Source organism: Hyperolius riggenbachi, chromosome 4 (genome assembly GCF_040937935.1).
Source record: "Hyperolius riggenbachi isolate aHypRig1 chromosome 4, aHypRig1.pri, whole genome shotgun sequence".
Lineage (NCBI taxonomy): Eukaryota > Metazoa > Chordata > Amphibia > Anura > Hyperoliidae > Hyperolius > Hyperolius riggenbachi.
In genome coordinates this window covers 494,045,870-494,062,315 of record NC_090649.1, presented here as the reverse complement: position 1 = coordinate 494,062,315, position 16,446 = coordinate 494,045,870, and positions in this window count along the sequence as shown.

Here is a 16,446-nt window from a genome sequence, read left to right as displayed (position 1 = left end):
AGCTGCCACATACTGTATTCACTCTACTGCAGGCTTTCCTGAGCTTACACTCAGCTGCCACACACTGTATCCACACTACTGCAGGCTTTCCCAGCTTACACTCAGCTGCCACACACTGTATCCACACTACTGCATGCTTTCCCAAGCTTACACTCAGCTGCCACACACTGTATCCACACTACTGCAGGCTTTCCTGGGCTTACACTCAGCTGCCACACACTGTATCCACACTACTGCAGGCTTTCCCAGCTTACACTCAGCTGCCACACACTGTATCCACACTACTGCATGCTTTCCTGAGCTTACACTCAGCTGCCACCACACACTGTATCCACACTACTGCAGGCTTTCCTGAGCTTACACTCAGCTGCCACACACTGTATCCACACTACCGCAGGCTTTCCTGAGCTTACACTCAGCTGCCACACACTGTATCCACACTACTGCAGGCTTTCCCAAGCTTACACTCAGCTGCCACACACTGTATCCACACTACTGCAGGCTTTCCCAGCTTACACTCAGCTGCCACACACTGTATCCACACTACTGCATGCTTTCCTGAGCTTACACTCAGCTGCCACATACTGTATTCACTCTACCGCAGGCTTTCCTGAGCTTACACTCAGCTGCCACACACTGTATACACACTACTGCAGGCTTTCCCAAGCTTACACTAAGCTGCCACATACTGTATCCACACTACTGCAGGCCTTCCTGAGCTTACACTCAGCTGCCACACACTGTATCCACACTACTGCATGCTTTACCAAGCTTACACTCAGCTGCCACACACTGTATCCACACTACTGCATGCTTTACCAAGCTTACACTCAGCTGCCACACACTGTATCCACACTACTGCAGGCCTTCCTGAGCTTACACTCAGCTGCCACACACTGTATCCACACTACTGCAGGCTTTCCCAGCTTACACTCAGCTGCCACACACTGTATCCACACTACTGCAGGCCTTCCTGAGCTTATACTCAGCTGCCACACACTGTATCCACACTACTGCAGGCTTTCCTGAGCTTACACTCAGCTGCCACACGCTGTATCCACACTACTGCAGGCTTTCCTGAGCTTACACTCAGCTGCCACAAGCTGTATCCACACTACTGCAGGCTTTCCCAGCTTACACTCAGCTGCCACACACTGTATCCACACTACTGCATGCTTTCCCAAGCTTACACTCAGCTGCCACACACTGTATCCACACTACTGCAGGCTTTCCTGGGCTTACACTCAGCTGCCACACACTGTATCCACACTACTGCAGGCTTTCCCAGCTTACACTCAGCTGCCACACACTGTATCCACACTACTGCATGCTTTCCTGAGCTTACACTCAGCTGCCACCACACACTGTATCCACACTACTGCAGGCTTTCCTGAGCTTACACTCAGCTGCCACACACTGTATCCACACTACCGCAGGCTTTCCTGAGCTTACACTCAGCTGCCACACACTGTATCCACACTACTGCAGGCTTTCCCAAGCTTACACTCAGCTGCCACACACTGTATCCACACTACTGCAGGCTTTCCCAGCTTACACTCAGCTGCCACACACTGTATCCACACTACTGCATGCTTTCCTGAGCTTACACTCAGCTGCCACATACTGTATTCACTCTACCGCAGGCTTTCCTGAGCTTACACTCAGCTGCCACACACTGTATACACACTACTGCAGGCTTTCCCAAGCTTACACTAAGCTGCCACATACTGTATCCACACTACTGCAGGCCTTCCTGAGCTTACACTCAGCTGCCACACACTGTATCCACACTACTGCATGCTTTACCAAGCTTACACTCAGCTGCCACACACTGTATCCACACTACTGCATGCTTTACCAAGCTTACACTCAGCTGCCACACACTGTATCCACACTACTGCAGGCCTTCCTGAGCTTACACTCAGCTGCCACACACTGTATCCACACTACTGCAGGCTTTCCCAGCTTACACTCAGCTGCCACACACTGTATCCACACTACTGCAGGCCTTCCTGAGCTTATACTCAGCTGCCACACACTGTATCCACACTACTGCAGGCTTTCCTGAGCTTACACTCAGCTGCCACACGCTGTATCCACACTACTGCAGGCTTTCCTGAGCTTACACTCAGCTGCCACAAGCTGTATCCACACTACTGCAGGCTTTCCCAGCTTACACTCAGCTGCCACACACTGTATCCACACTACTGCAGGCCTTCCTGAGCTTATACTCAGCTGCCACACACTGTATCCACACTACTGCAGGCTTTCCTGAGCTTACACTCAGCTGCCACACACTGTATCCACACTACTGCAGGCTTTCCCAAGCTTACACTAAGCTGCCACATACTGTATCCACACTACTGCAGGCCTTCCTGAGCTTACACTCAGCTGCCACACACTGTATCCACACTACTGCATGCTTTACCAAGCTTACACTCAGCTGCCACACGCTGTATCCACACTACTGCAGGCTTTCCCAAGCTTACACTCAGCTGTCACATACTGTATCCACACTACTGCAGGCTTTCCTGAGCTTACACTCAGCTGCCACACACTGTATCCACACTACTGCAGGCTTTCCCAAGCTTACACTCAGCTGCCACATACTGTATCCACACTACTGCAGGCCTTCCTGAGCTTACACTCAGCTGCCACACGCTGTATCCACACTACTGCAGGCTTTCCCAAGCTTACACTCAGCTGCCACATACTGTATCCACACTACTGCAGGCCTTCCTGAGCTTACACTCAGCTGCCACACACTGTATCCACACTACTGCATGCTTTCCCAAGCTTACACTCAGCTGCCACACGCTGTATCCACACTACTGCAGGCTTTCCCAAGCTTACACTCAGCTGCCACACACTGTATCCACACTACTGCAGGCTTTCCCAGCTTACACTCAGCTGCCACACACTGTATCCACACTACTGCAGGCTTTCCCAAGCTTACACTCAGCTGCCACACACTGAATCCACACTACTGCAGGCTTTCCCGAGCTTACACTCAGCTGTCACACACTGTATCCACACTACTGCAGGCTTTCCTGAGCTTACACTCAGCTGCCACACACTGTATCCACACTACTGCAGGCTTTCCCAGCTTACACTCAGCTGCCACACACTGTATCCACACTACTGCATGCTTTCCCAAGCTTACACTCAGCTGCCACACATTGTATCCACACTACTGCAGGCTTTCCTGAGCTTACACTCAGCTGCCACACACTGTATCCACACTACTGCAGGCTTTCCCAAGCTTACACTCAGCTGCCACACACTGTATCCACACTACTGCAGGCTTTCCCAAGCTTACACTCAGCTGCCACACACTGTATCCACACTACTGCAGGCTTTCCCAAGCTTACACTCAGCTGCCACATACTGTATCCACACTACTGCAGGCCTTCCTGAGCTTACACTCAGCTGCCACACGCTGTATCCACACTACTGCAGGCTTTCCCAAGCTTATACTCAGCTGCCACATACTGTATCCACACTACTGCAGGCTTTCCTGAGCTTACACTCAGCTGCCACATACTGTATTCACTCTACTGCAGGCTTTCCTGAGCTTACACTCAGCTGCCACACACTGTATCCACACTACTGCATGCTTTCCTGAGCTTACACTCAGCTGCCACCACACACTGTATCCACACTACTGCAGGCTTTCCTGAGCTTACACTCAGCTGCCACACACTGTATCCACACTACCGCAGGCTTTCCTGAGCTTACACTCAGCTGCCACACACTGTATCCACACTACTGCAGGCTTTCCCAAGCTTACACTCAGCTGCCACACACTGTATCCACACTACTGCAGGCTTTCCCAGCTTACACTCAGCTGCCACACACTGTATCCACACTACTGCATGCTTTCCTGAGCTTACACTCAGCTGCCACACACTGTATCCACACTACTGCATGCTTTACCAAGCTTACACTCAGCTGCCACACACTGTATCCACACTACTGCATGCTTTACCAAGCTTACACTCAGCTGCCACACACTGTATCCACACTACTGCAGGCCTTCCTGAGCTTACACTCAGCTGCCACACACTGTATCCACACTACTGCAGGCTTTCCCAGCTTACACTCAGCTGCCACACACTGTATCCACACTACTGCAGGCCTTCCTGAGCTTATACTCAGCTGCCACACACTGTATCCACACTACTGCAGGCTTTCCTGAGCTTACACTCAGCTGCCACACGCTGTATCCACACTACTGCAGGCTTTCCTGAGCTTACACTCAGCTGCCACAAGCTGTATCCACACTACTGCAGGCTTTCCCAGCTTACACTCAGCTGCCACACACTGTATCCACACTACTGCAGGCCTTCCTGAGCTTATACTCAGCTGCCACACACTGTATCCACACTACTGCAGGCTTTCCTGAGCTTACACTCAGCTGCCACACACTGTATCCACACTACTGCAGGCTTTCCCAAGCTTACACTAAGCTGCCACATACTGTATCCACACTACTGCAGGCCTTCCTGAGCTTACACTCAGCTGCCACACACTGTATCCACACTACTGCATGCTTTACCAAGCTTACACTCAGCTGCCACACGCTGTATCCACACTACTGCAGGCTTTCCCAAGCTTACACTCAGCTGTCACATACTGTATCCACACTACTGCAGGCTTTCCTGAGCTTACACTCAGCTGCCACACACTGTATCCACACTACTGCAGGCCTTCCTGAGCTTACACTCAGCTGCCACACGCTGTATCCACACTACTGCAGGCTTTCCCAAGCTTACACTCAGCTGCCACATACTGTATCCACACTACTGCAGGCCTTCCTGAGCTTACACTCAGCTGCCACACACTGTATCCACACTACTGCATGCTTTCCCAAGCTTACACTCAGCTGCCACACGCTGTATCCACACTACTGCAGGCTTTCCCAAGCTTACACTCAGCTGCCACACACTGTATCCACACTACTGCAGGCTTTCCCAGCTTACACTCAGCTGCCACACACTGTATCCACACTACTGCAGGCTTTCCCAAGCTTACACTCAGCTGCCACACACTGTATCCACACTACTGCAGGCTTTCCCGAGCTTACACTCAGCTGTCACACACTGTATCCACACTACTGCAGGCTTTCCTGAGCTTACACTCAGCTGCCACACACTGTATCCACACTACTGCAGGCTTTCCCAGCTTACACTCAGCTGCCACACACTGTATCCACACTACTGCATGCTTTCCCAAGCTTACACTCAGCTGCCACACACTGTATCCACACTACTGCAGGCTTTCCTGAGCTTACACTCAGCTGCCACACACTGTATCCACACTACTGCAGGCTTTCCTGAGCTTACACTCAGCTGCCACACACTGTATCCACACTACTGCAGGCTTTCCCAAGCTTACACTCAGCTGACACACACTGTATCCACACTACTGCAGGCTTTCCCAGGCTTACACTCAGCCTGCCACACACTGTATCCACACTAATGCAGGCTTTCCCAAGCTTACACTCAGCTGCCGCACACTGTATCCACACTACTGCAGGCTTTCCTGAGCTTACACTCAGCTGCCACACACTGTATCCACACTACTGCAGGCTTTCCTGGGCTTACACTCAGCTGCCACAAACTGTATCCACACTACTGCAGGCCTTCCCAAGCTTACACTCAGCTGCTACACACTGTATCCACACTACTGCAGGCTTTCCTGAGCTTACACTCAGCTGCCACACACTGTATCCACACTACTGCAGGCTTTCCCAAGCTTACACTCAGCTGCCACAAGCTGTATCCACACTACTGCAGGCTTTCCTGAGCTTACACTCAGCTGCCACACACTGTATCCACACTACTGCAGGCTTTCCCAGCTTACACTCAGCTGCCACACACTGTATCCACACTACTGCAGGCTTTCCCAGCTTACACTCAGCTGCCGCACACTGTATCCACACTACTGCAGGCTTTCCTGAGCTTACACTCAGCTGACGCACACTGTATCCACACTACTGCAGGCTTTCCTGAGCTTACACTCAGCTGCCACAAGCTGTATCCACACTACTGCAGGCTTTCCCAAGCTTACACTCAGCTGCCACATACTGTATCCACACTACTGCAGGCCTTCCTGAGCTTACACTCAGCTGCCACACACTGTATCCACACTACTGCATGCTTTCCCAAGCTTACACTCAGCTGCCACACGCTGTATCCACACTACTGCAGGCTTTCCCAAGCTTACACTCAGCTGCCACACACTGTATCCACACTACTGCAGGCTTTCCCAGCTTACACTCAGCTGCCACACACTGTATCCACACTACTGCAGGCTTTCCCAAGCTTACACTCAGCTGCCACACACTGTATCCACACTACTGCAGGCTTTCCCGAGCTTACACTCAGCTGTCACACACTGTATCCACACTACTGCAGGCTTTCCTGAGCTTATACTCAGCTGCCACACACTGTATCCACACTACTGCAGGCTTTCCCAGCTTACACTCAGCTGCCACACACTGTATCCACACTACTGCATGCTTTCCCAAGCTTACACTCAGCTGCCACACACTGTATCCACACTACTGCAGGCTTTCCTGAGCTTACACTCAGCTGCCACACACTGTATCCACACTACTGCAGGCTTTCCCAAGCTTACACTCAGCTGCCACACACTGTATCCACACTACTGCAGGCTTTCCCAAGCTTACACTTAGCTGCCACACACTGTATCCACACTACTGCAGGCTTTCCCAGCTTACACTCAGCTGCCACACACTGTATCCACACTACTGCAGGCTTTCCTGAGCTTACACTCAGCTGGCACACACTGTATCCACACTACTGCAGGCTTTCCCAAGCTTACACTCAGCTGCCACACACTGTATCCACACTACTGCAGGCTTTCCTGGGCTTACACTCAGCTGCCACACACTGTATCCACACTACTGCATGCTTTCCCGGGCTTACACTCAGCTGCCACACACTGTATCCACACTACTGCAGGCTTTCCCAAGCTTACACTCAGCTGCCACACACTGTATCCACACTACTGCAGGCTTTCCTGGGCTTACACTCAGCTGCCACACACTGTATCCACACTACTGCATGCTTTCCCAAGCTTACACTCAGCTGTCACATACTGTATCCACACTACTGCAGGCTTTCCTGAGCTTACACTCAGCTGCCACACTGTTAAGCTTGGAGGTGTAATCTCCACAGTCAGCATACAACACATAAGCTTACGTGAAGGAGGTACACACACCAGCACAAGGGATCAGGATATCCCCAGTTTAGTGGAGGAGAGGACTGACTCCAATAGGAGATTGTGGTGCACAGAGCCGGTGCAGATCCGAACAGCCACAAACAACACTTTCGTAATAACGTCTCAGCGCAAAGTAGCGCTGAGCGCATAAACCAGGACTGAGGAGATCAGAACAAGTAGACAGAATAAACGCTTGCTAGCTAGCGGCTACTTAGCGACAGCAAGCGTCCAAAACCAGACAGACTGGAATGAGGCAGCCAATGCGTTGCGGCGATGGCGTGCCTCACAAAGACAGGACAGGATAGTCAGAAAATAGCAGGATCAAGATAGATGAACGTAACACAGATAAATATACAACAAGTATGATTTCCTAGCGTATTACAATTACAGCTATCAATGAAACTATTCGTAACGTCTGACTAACATATGTATATATCGGCAATGAACCGATATATGACATAAGCAGGAACTCTGACTAAGACTGGAGTAATACAGGGAACAGGACTCAGAAGGATTCGCTATCTCTTCGCAGAGATGAACGCAATCCACAAACAGGACCAGGAACAGGATAACTAGCTCAGCGTGCTGGAACGCTGACTAACGGAACACAGGATATAAACAGTTTGTGTACGTATATATATCAGCGACACTGATGTATCAACGTAACACAAATTCAAGGAAAATAACAAAATGCGCAAGTATGCGTATATATTGGCGATGAACCAATATATGACACAAGACAAGCAAGTAACAACTTCCAGAACAAGAGCAGAACTAGGAGGACTCGCTGACCCCTTCGCAGGAGTCAGCGCAGTCCACACGGACCAGGAACGAGGTGGGGCACGAGCAGAGTAACAGATAGAATCTGAGACTATGGTAGCCCATGAGACATAGCAGGAAGCAGTTCTTTATACTGAGGTCATCCAATGGGAGCAGACCTGCAGATTCCCACACAAGTGAATGGTAATTAATCACAGGCTGATAGCAGGAAAAGGCAGACAATGATATGCAGCCTGCAGGAAAGGGACTGCCCCTCCATTGCAGCAGACAATGTTTGTTTACACAAGAGCATGTTAAACTGTCATTAATTTCAGAGTGACTGCAGATGGAATCAGCAACTAGTTTAAGTGCAAACCAAACTATGCAAGAAAATGCATGTAATGACATCAGAACTGCTTGGGTTACAATACCACTGCAGCCAGCAGTAAACGCTGCAGACATGATCATAACACACACACTGTATCCACACTACTGCAGGCTTTCCTGAGCTTACACTCAGCTGCCACAAGCTGTATCCACACTACTGCAGGCTTTCCTGAGCTTACACTCAGCTGGCACACACTGTATCCACACTACTGCAGGCTTTCCTGAGCTTACACTCAGCTGCCACACACTGTATCCACACTACTGCAGGCTTTCCCAGCTTACACTCAGCTGCCACACACTGTATCCACACTACTGCATGCTTTCCCAAGCTTACACTCAGCTGCCACACACTGTATCCACACTACTGCAGGCTTTCCTGAGCTTACACTCAGCTGCCACACACTGTATCCACACTACTGCAGGCTTTCCCAAGCTTACACTCAGCTGCCACACACTGTATCCACACTACTGCAGGCTTTCCCAGCTTACACTCAGCTGCCACACACTGTATCCACACTACTGCAGGCTTTCCTGAGCTTACACTCAGCTGCCACACACTGTATCCACACTACTGCAGGCTTTCCCAAGCTTACACTCAGCTGACACACACTGTATCCACACTACTGCAGGCTTTCCCAGGCTTACACTCAGCCTGCCACACACTGTATCCACACTAATGCAGGCTTTCCCAAGCTTACACTCAGCTGCCGCACACTGTATCCACACTACTGCAGGCTTTCCTGAGCTTACACTCAGCTGCCACACACTGTATCCACACTACTGCAGGCTTTCCTGGGCTTACACTCAGCTGCCACAAACTGTATCCACACTACTGCAGGCCTTCCCAAGCTTACACTCAGCTGCTACACACTGTATCCACACTACTGCAGGCTTTCCTGAGCTTACACTCAGCTGCCACACACTGTATCCACACTACTGCAGGCTTTCCCAAGCTTACACTCAGCTGCCACAAGCTGTATCCACACTACTGCAGGCTTTCCTGAGCTTACACTCAGCTGCCACACACTGTATCCACACTACTGCAGGCTTTCCCAGCTTACACTCAGCTGCCACACACTGTATCCACACTACTGCAGGCTTTCCCAGCTTACACTCAGCTGCCGCACACTGTATCCACACTACTGCAAGCTTTCCTGAGCTTACACTCAGCTGACGCACACTGTATCCACACTACTGCAGGCTTTCCTGAGCTTACACTCAGCTGCCACAAGCTGTATCCACACTACTGCAGGCTTTCCCAAGCTTACACTCAGCTGCCACAAGCTGTATCCACACTACTGCAGGCTTTCCTGAGCTTACACTCAGCTGCCACACGCTGTATCCACACTACTGCAGGCTTTCCTGAGCTTACACTCAGCTGCCACAAGCTGTATCCACACTACTGCAGGCTTTCCCAGCTTACACTCAGCTGCCACACACTGTATCCACACTACTGCAGGCTTTCCCAGCTTACACTCAGCTGCCACACACTGTATCCACACTACTGCAGGCTTTCCTGAGCTTACACTCAGCTGCCACACACTGTATCCACACTACTGCAGGCTTTCCTGAGCTTACACTCAGCTGCCACACACTGTATCCACACTACTGCAGGCTTTCCCGAGCTTACACTCAGCTGCCACACACTGTATCCACACTACTGCAGGCTTTCCCAGCTTACACTCAGCTGCCACACACTGTATCCACACTACTGCAGGCTTTCCTGAGCTTACACTCAGCTGCCACACACTGTATCCACACTACTGCAGGCTTTCCTGAGCTTACACTCAGCTGCCACACACTGTATCCACACTACTGCAGGCCTTCCTGGGCTTACACTCAGCTGCCACAAGCTGTATCCACACTACTGCAGGCTTTCCCAGCTTACACTCAGCTGCCACAAGCTGTATCCACACTACTGCAGGCCTTCCTGAGCTTACACTCAGCTGCCACACACTGTATCCACACTACTGCAGGCTTTCCTGAGCTTATACTCAGCTGCCACAAGCTGTATCCACACTACTGCAGGCTTTCCCGAGCTTACACTCAGCTGCCACACACTGTATCCACACTACTGCAGGCTTTCCCAAGCTTACACTCAGCTGGCACACACTGTATCCACACTACTGCAGGCCTTCCTGAGCTTACACTCAGCTGCCACACACTGTATCCACACTACTGCAGGCTTTCCCGAGCTTACACTCAGCTGCCACACACTGTATCCACACTACTGCAGGCTTTCCCAAGCTTACACTCAGCTGCCACACACTGTATCCACACTACTGCAGGCTTTCCCAGCTTACACTCAGCTGCCACACACTGTATCCACACTACTGCAGGCTTTCCTGAGCTTACACTCAGCTGGCACACACTGTATCCACACTACTGCAGGCTTTCCCAAGCTTACACTCAGCTGCCACACACTGTATCCACACTACTGCAGGCTTTCCTGGGCTTACACTCAGCTGCCACACACTGTATCCACACTACTGCATGCTTTCCTGGGCTTACACTCAGCTGCCACACACTGTATCCACACTACTGCAGACTTTCCCAAGCTTACACTCAGCTGCCACACACTGTATCCACACTACTGCAGGCTTTCCTGGGCTTACACTCAGCTGCCACACACTGTATCCACACTACTGCATGCTTTCCCAAGCTTACACTCAGCTGTCACATACTGTATCCACACTACTGCAGGCTTTCCTGAGCTTACACTCAGCTGCCACACTGTTAAGCTTGGAGGTGTAATCTCCACAGTCAGCATACAACACATAAGCTGACGTGAAGGAGGTACACACACCAGCACAAGGGATCAGGATATCCCCAGTTTAGTGGAGGAGAGGACTGACTCCAATAGGAGATTGTGGTGCACAGAGCCGGTGCAGATCCGAACAGCCACAAACAACACTTTCGTAATAACGTCTCAGCGCAAAGTATCGCTGAGCGCATAAACCAGGACTGAGGAGATCAGAACAAGTAGACAGAATAAACGCTTGCTAGCTAGCGGCTACTTAGCGACAGCAAGCGTCCAAAACCAGACAGACTGGAATGAGGCAGCCAATGCGTTGCGGCGATGGCGTGCCTCACAAAGACAGGACAGGATAGTCAGAAAATAGCAGGATCAAGATAGATGAACGTAACACAGATAAATATACAACAAGTATGATTTCCTAGCGTATTACAATTACAGCTATCAATGAAACTATTCGTAACGTCTGACTAACATATGTATATATCGGCAATGAACCGATATATGACATAAGCAGGAACTCTGACTAAGACTGGAGTAATACAGGGAACAGGACTCAGAAGGATTCGCTATCTCTTCGCAGAGATGAACGCAATCCACAAACAGGACCAGGAACAGGATAACTAGCTCAGCGTGCTGGAACGCTGACTAACGGAACACAGGATATAAACAGTTCGTGTACGTATATATCAGCGACACTGATGTATCAACGTAACACGAATTCAAGGAAAATAACAAAATGCGCAAGTATGCGTATATATTGGCGATGAACCAATATATGACACAAGACAAGCAAGTAACAACTTCCAGAACAAGAGCAGAACTAGGAGGACTCGCTGACCCCTTCGCAGGAGTCAGCGCAGTCCACACGGACCAGGAACGAGGTGGGGCACGAGCAGAGTAACAGATAGAATCTGAGACTATGGTAGCCCATGAGACATTGCAGGAAGCAGTTCTTTATACTGAGGTCATCCAATGGGAGCAGACCTGCAGATTCCCACACAAGTGAATGGTAATTAATCACAGGCTGATAGCAGGAAAAGGCAGACAATGATATGCAGCCTGCAGGAAAGGGACTGCCCCTCCATTGCAGCAGACAATGTTTGTTTACACAAGAGCATGTTAAACTGTCATTAATTTCAGAGTGACTGCAGATGGAATCAGCAACTAGTTTAAGTGCAAACCAAACTATGCAAGAAAATGCATGTAATGACATCAGAACTGCTTGGGTTACAATACCACTGCAGCCAGCAGTAAACGCTGCAGACATGATCATAACACACACACTGTATCCACACTACTGCAGGCTTTCCTGAGCTTACACTCAGCTGCCACAAGCTGTATCCACACTACTGCAGGCTTTCCTGAGCTTACACTCAGCTGGCACACACTGTATCCACACTACTGCAGGCTTTCCTGAGCTTACACTCAGCTGCCACACACTGTATCCACACTACTGCAGGCTTTCCCAGCTTACACTCAGCTGCCACACACTGTATCCACACTACTGCATGCTTTCCCAAGCTTACACTCAGCTGCCACACACTGTATCCACACTACTGCAGGCTTTCCTGAGCTTACACTCAGCTGCCACACACTGTATCCACACTACTGCAGGCTTTCCCAAGCTTACACTCAGCTGCCACACACTGTATCCACACTACTGCAGGCTTTCCCAAGCTTACACTCAGCTGCCACACACTGTATCCACACTACTGCAGGCTTTCCCAGCTTACACTCAGCTGCCACACACTGTATCCACACTACTGCAGGCTTTCCTGAGCTTACACTCAGCTGGCACACACTGTATCCACACTACTGCAGGCTTTCCTGAGCTTACACTCAGCTGCCACACACTGTATCCACACTACTGCAGGCTTTCCCAAGCTTACACTCAGCTGACACACACTGTATCCACACTACTGCAGGCTTTCCCAGGCTTACACTCAGCCTGCCACACACTGTATCCACACTAATGCAGGCTTTCCCAAGCTTACACTCAGCTGCCGCACACTGTATCCACACTACTGCAGGCTTTCCTGAGCTTACACTCAGCTGCCACACACTGTATCCACACTACTGCAGGCTTTCCTGGGCTTACACTCAGCTGCCACAAACTGTATCCACACTACTGCAGGCCTTCCCAAGCTTACACTCAGCTGCTACACACTGTATCCACACTACTGCAGGCTTTCCTGAGCTTACACTCAGCTGCCACACACTGTATCCACACTACTGCAGGCTTTCCCAAGCTTACACTCAGCTGCCACAAGCTGTATCCACACTACTGCAGGCTTTCCTGAGCTTACACTCAGCTGCCACACACTGTATCCACACTACTGCAGGCTTTCCCAGCTTACACTCAGCTGCCACACACTGTATCCACACTACTGCAGGCTTTCCCAGCTTACACTCAGCTGCCGCACACTGTATCCACACTACTGCAGGCTTTCCTGAGCTTACACTCAGCTGACGCACACTGTATCCACACTACTGCAGGCTTTCCTGAGCTTACACTCAGCTGCCACAAGCTGTATCCACACTACTGCAGGCTTTTCCAAGCTTACACTCAGCTGCCACAAGCTGTATCCACACTACTGCAGGCTTTCCTGAGCTTACACTCAGCTGCCACACGCTGTATCCACACTACTGCAGGCTTTCCTGAGCTTACACTCAGCTGCCACAAGCTGTATCCACACTACTGCAGGCTTTCCCAGCTTACACTCAGCTGCCACACACTGTATCCACACTACTGCAGGCTTTCCCAGCTTACACTCAGCTGCCACACACTGTATCCACACTACTGCAGGCTTTCCTGAGCTTACACTCAGCTGCCACACACTGTATCCACACTACTGCAGGCTTTCCTGAGCTTACACTCAGCTGCCACACACTGTATCCACACTACTGCAGGCTTTCCCGAGCTTACACTCAGCTGCCACACACTGTATCCACACTACTGCAGGCTTTCCCAGCTTACACTCAGCTGCCACACACTGTATCCACACTACTGCAGGCTTTCCTGAGCTTACACTCAGCTGCCACACACTGTATCCACACTACTGCAGGCTTTCCTGAGCTTACACTCAGCTGCCACACACTGTATCCACACTACTGCAGGCCTTCCTGGGCTTACACTCAGCTGCCACAAGCTGTATCCACACTACTGCAGGCTTTCCCAGCTTACACTCAGCTGCCACAAGCTGTATCCACACTACTGCAGGCCTTCCTGAGCTTACACTCAGCTGCCACACACTGTATCCACACTACTGCAGGCTTTCCTGAGCTTATACTCAGCTGCCACAAGCTGTATCCACACTACTGCAGGCTTTCCTGAGCTTATACTCAGCTGCCACAAGCTGTATCCACACTACTGCAGGCTTTCCCGAGCTTACACTCAGCTGCCACACACTGTATCCACACTACTGCAGGCCTTCCTGAGCTTACACTCAGCTGCCACACACTGTATCCACACTACTGCAGGCTTTCCCGAGCTTACACTCAGCTGCCACACACTGTATCCACACTACTGCAGGCTTTCCTGAGCTTACACTCAGCTGCCACAAGCTGTATCCACACTACTGCAGGCTTTCCCAGCTTACACTCAGCTGCCACACACTGTATCCACACTACTGCAGGCTTTCCTGAGCTTACACTCAGCTGCCACACACTGTATCCACACTACTGCAGGCTTTCCTGAGCTTACACTCAGCTGCCACAAGCTGTATCCACACTACTGCAGGCCTTCCTGAGCTTACACTCAGCTGCCACACACTGTATCCACACTACTGCAGGCCTTCCTGAGCTTACACTCAGCTGCCACACACTGTATCCACACTACTGCAGGCCTTCCTGAGCTTACACTCAGCTGCCACACACTGTATCCACACTACTGCAGGCTTTCCTGAGCTTACACTCAGCTGCCACAAGCTGTATCCACACTACTGCAAGCCTTCCTGAGCTTACACTCAGCTGCCACACACTGTATCCACACTACTGCAGGCTTTCCTGAGCTTACACTCAGCTGCCACAAACTGTATCCACACTACTGCAGGCTTTCCTGAGCTTACACTCAGCTGCCACAAGCTGTATCCACACTACTGCAGGCTTTCCTGGGCTTACACTCAGCTGCCACAAGCTGTATCCACACTACTGCAGACTTTCCTGAGCTTACACTCAGCTGCCACAAGCTGTATCCACACTACTGCAGGCCTTCCTGAGCTTACACTCAGCTGACACACACTGTATCCTTACTACTGCAGGATTTCCTGAGCTTACACTCAGCTGCCACACACTGTATCCACACTACTGCAGGCTTTCCTGAGCTTACACTCAGCTGCCACAAGCTGTATCCACACTACTGCAGGCTTTCCCGAGCTTACACTTAGCTGCCACACACTGTATCCACACTACTGCAGGCCTTCCTGGGCTTACACTCAGCTGCCACAAGCTGTATCCACACTACTGCAGGATTTCCTGAGCTTACACTCAGCTGCCACCCACTGTATCCACACTACTGCAGGCCTTCCTGGGCTTACACTCAGCTGCCATAAGCTGTATCCACACTACTGCAGGCTTTCCTGAGCTTACACTCAGCTGCCACAAGCTGTATCCACACTACTGCAGGCCTTCCTGAGCTTACACTCAGCTGCCACACACTGTATCCTTACTACTGCAGGATTTCCTGAGCTTACACTCAGCTGCCACACACTGTATCCACACTACTGCAGGCTTTCCTGAGCTTACACTCAGCTGCCACAAGCTGTATCCACACTACTGCAGGCCTTCCTGAGCTTACACTCAGCTGCCACACACTGTATCCACACTACTGCAGGCTTTCCTGAGCTTACATTCAGCTGCCACACACTGTATCCACACTACTGCAGGCTTTCCCAAGCTTACACTCAGCTGCCACACACTGTATCCACACTACTGCAGGCTTTCCCAAGCTTACACTCAGCTGCCACACACTGTATCCACACTACTGCAGGCTTTCCTGAGCTTACACTCAGCTGCCACACACTGTATCCACACTACTGCAGGCTTTCCTTAGCTTACACTCAGCTGCCACACACTGTATCCACACTACTGCAGGCCTTCCTGAGCTTACACTCAGCTGCCACAATCTGTATCCACACTACTGCAGGCTTTCCCAAGCTTACACTCAGCTGCCACACACTGTATCCACACTACTGCAGGCTTTCCTTAGCTTACACTCAGCTGCCACACACTGTATCCACACTACTGCAGGCTTTCCTGGGCTTACACTCAGCTGCCACAAACTGTATCCACACTAC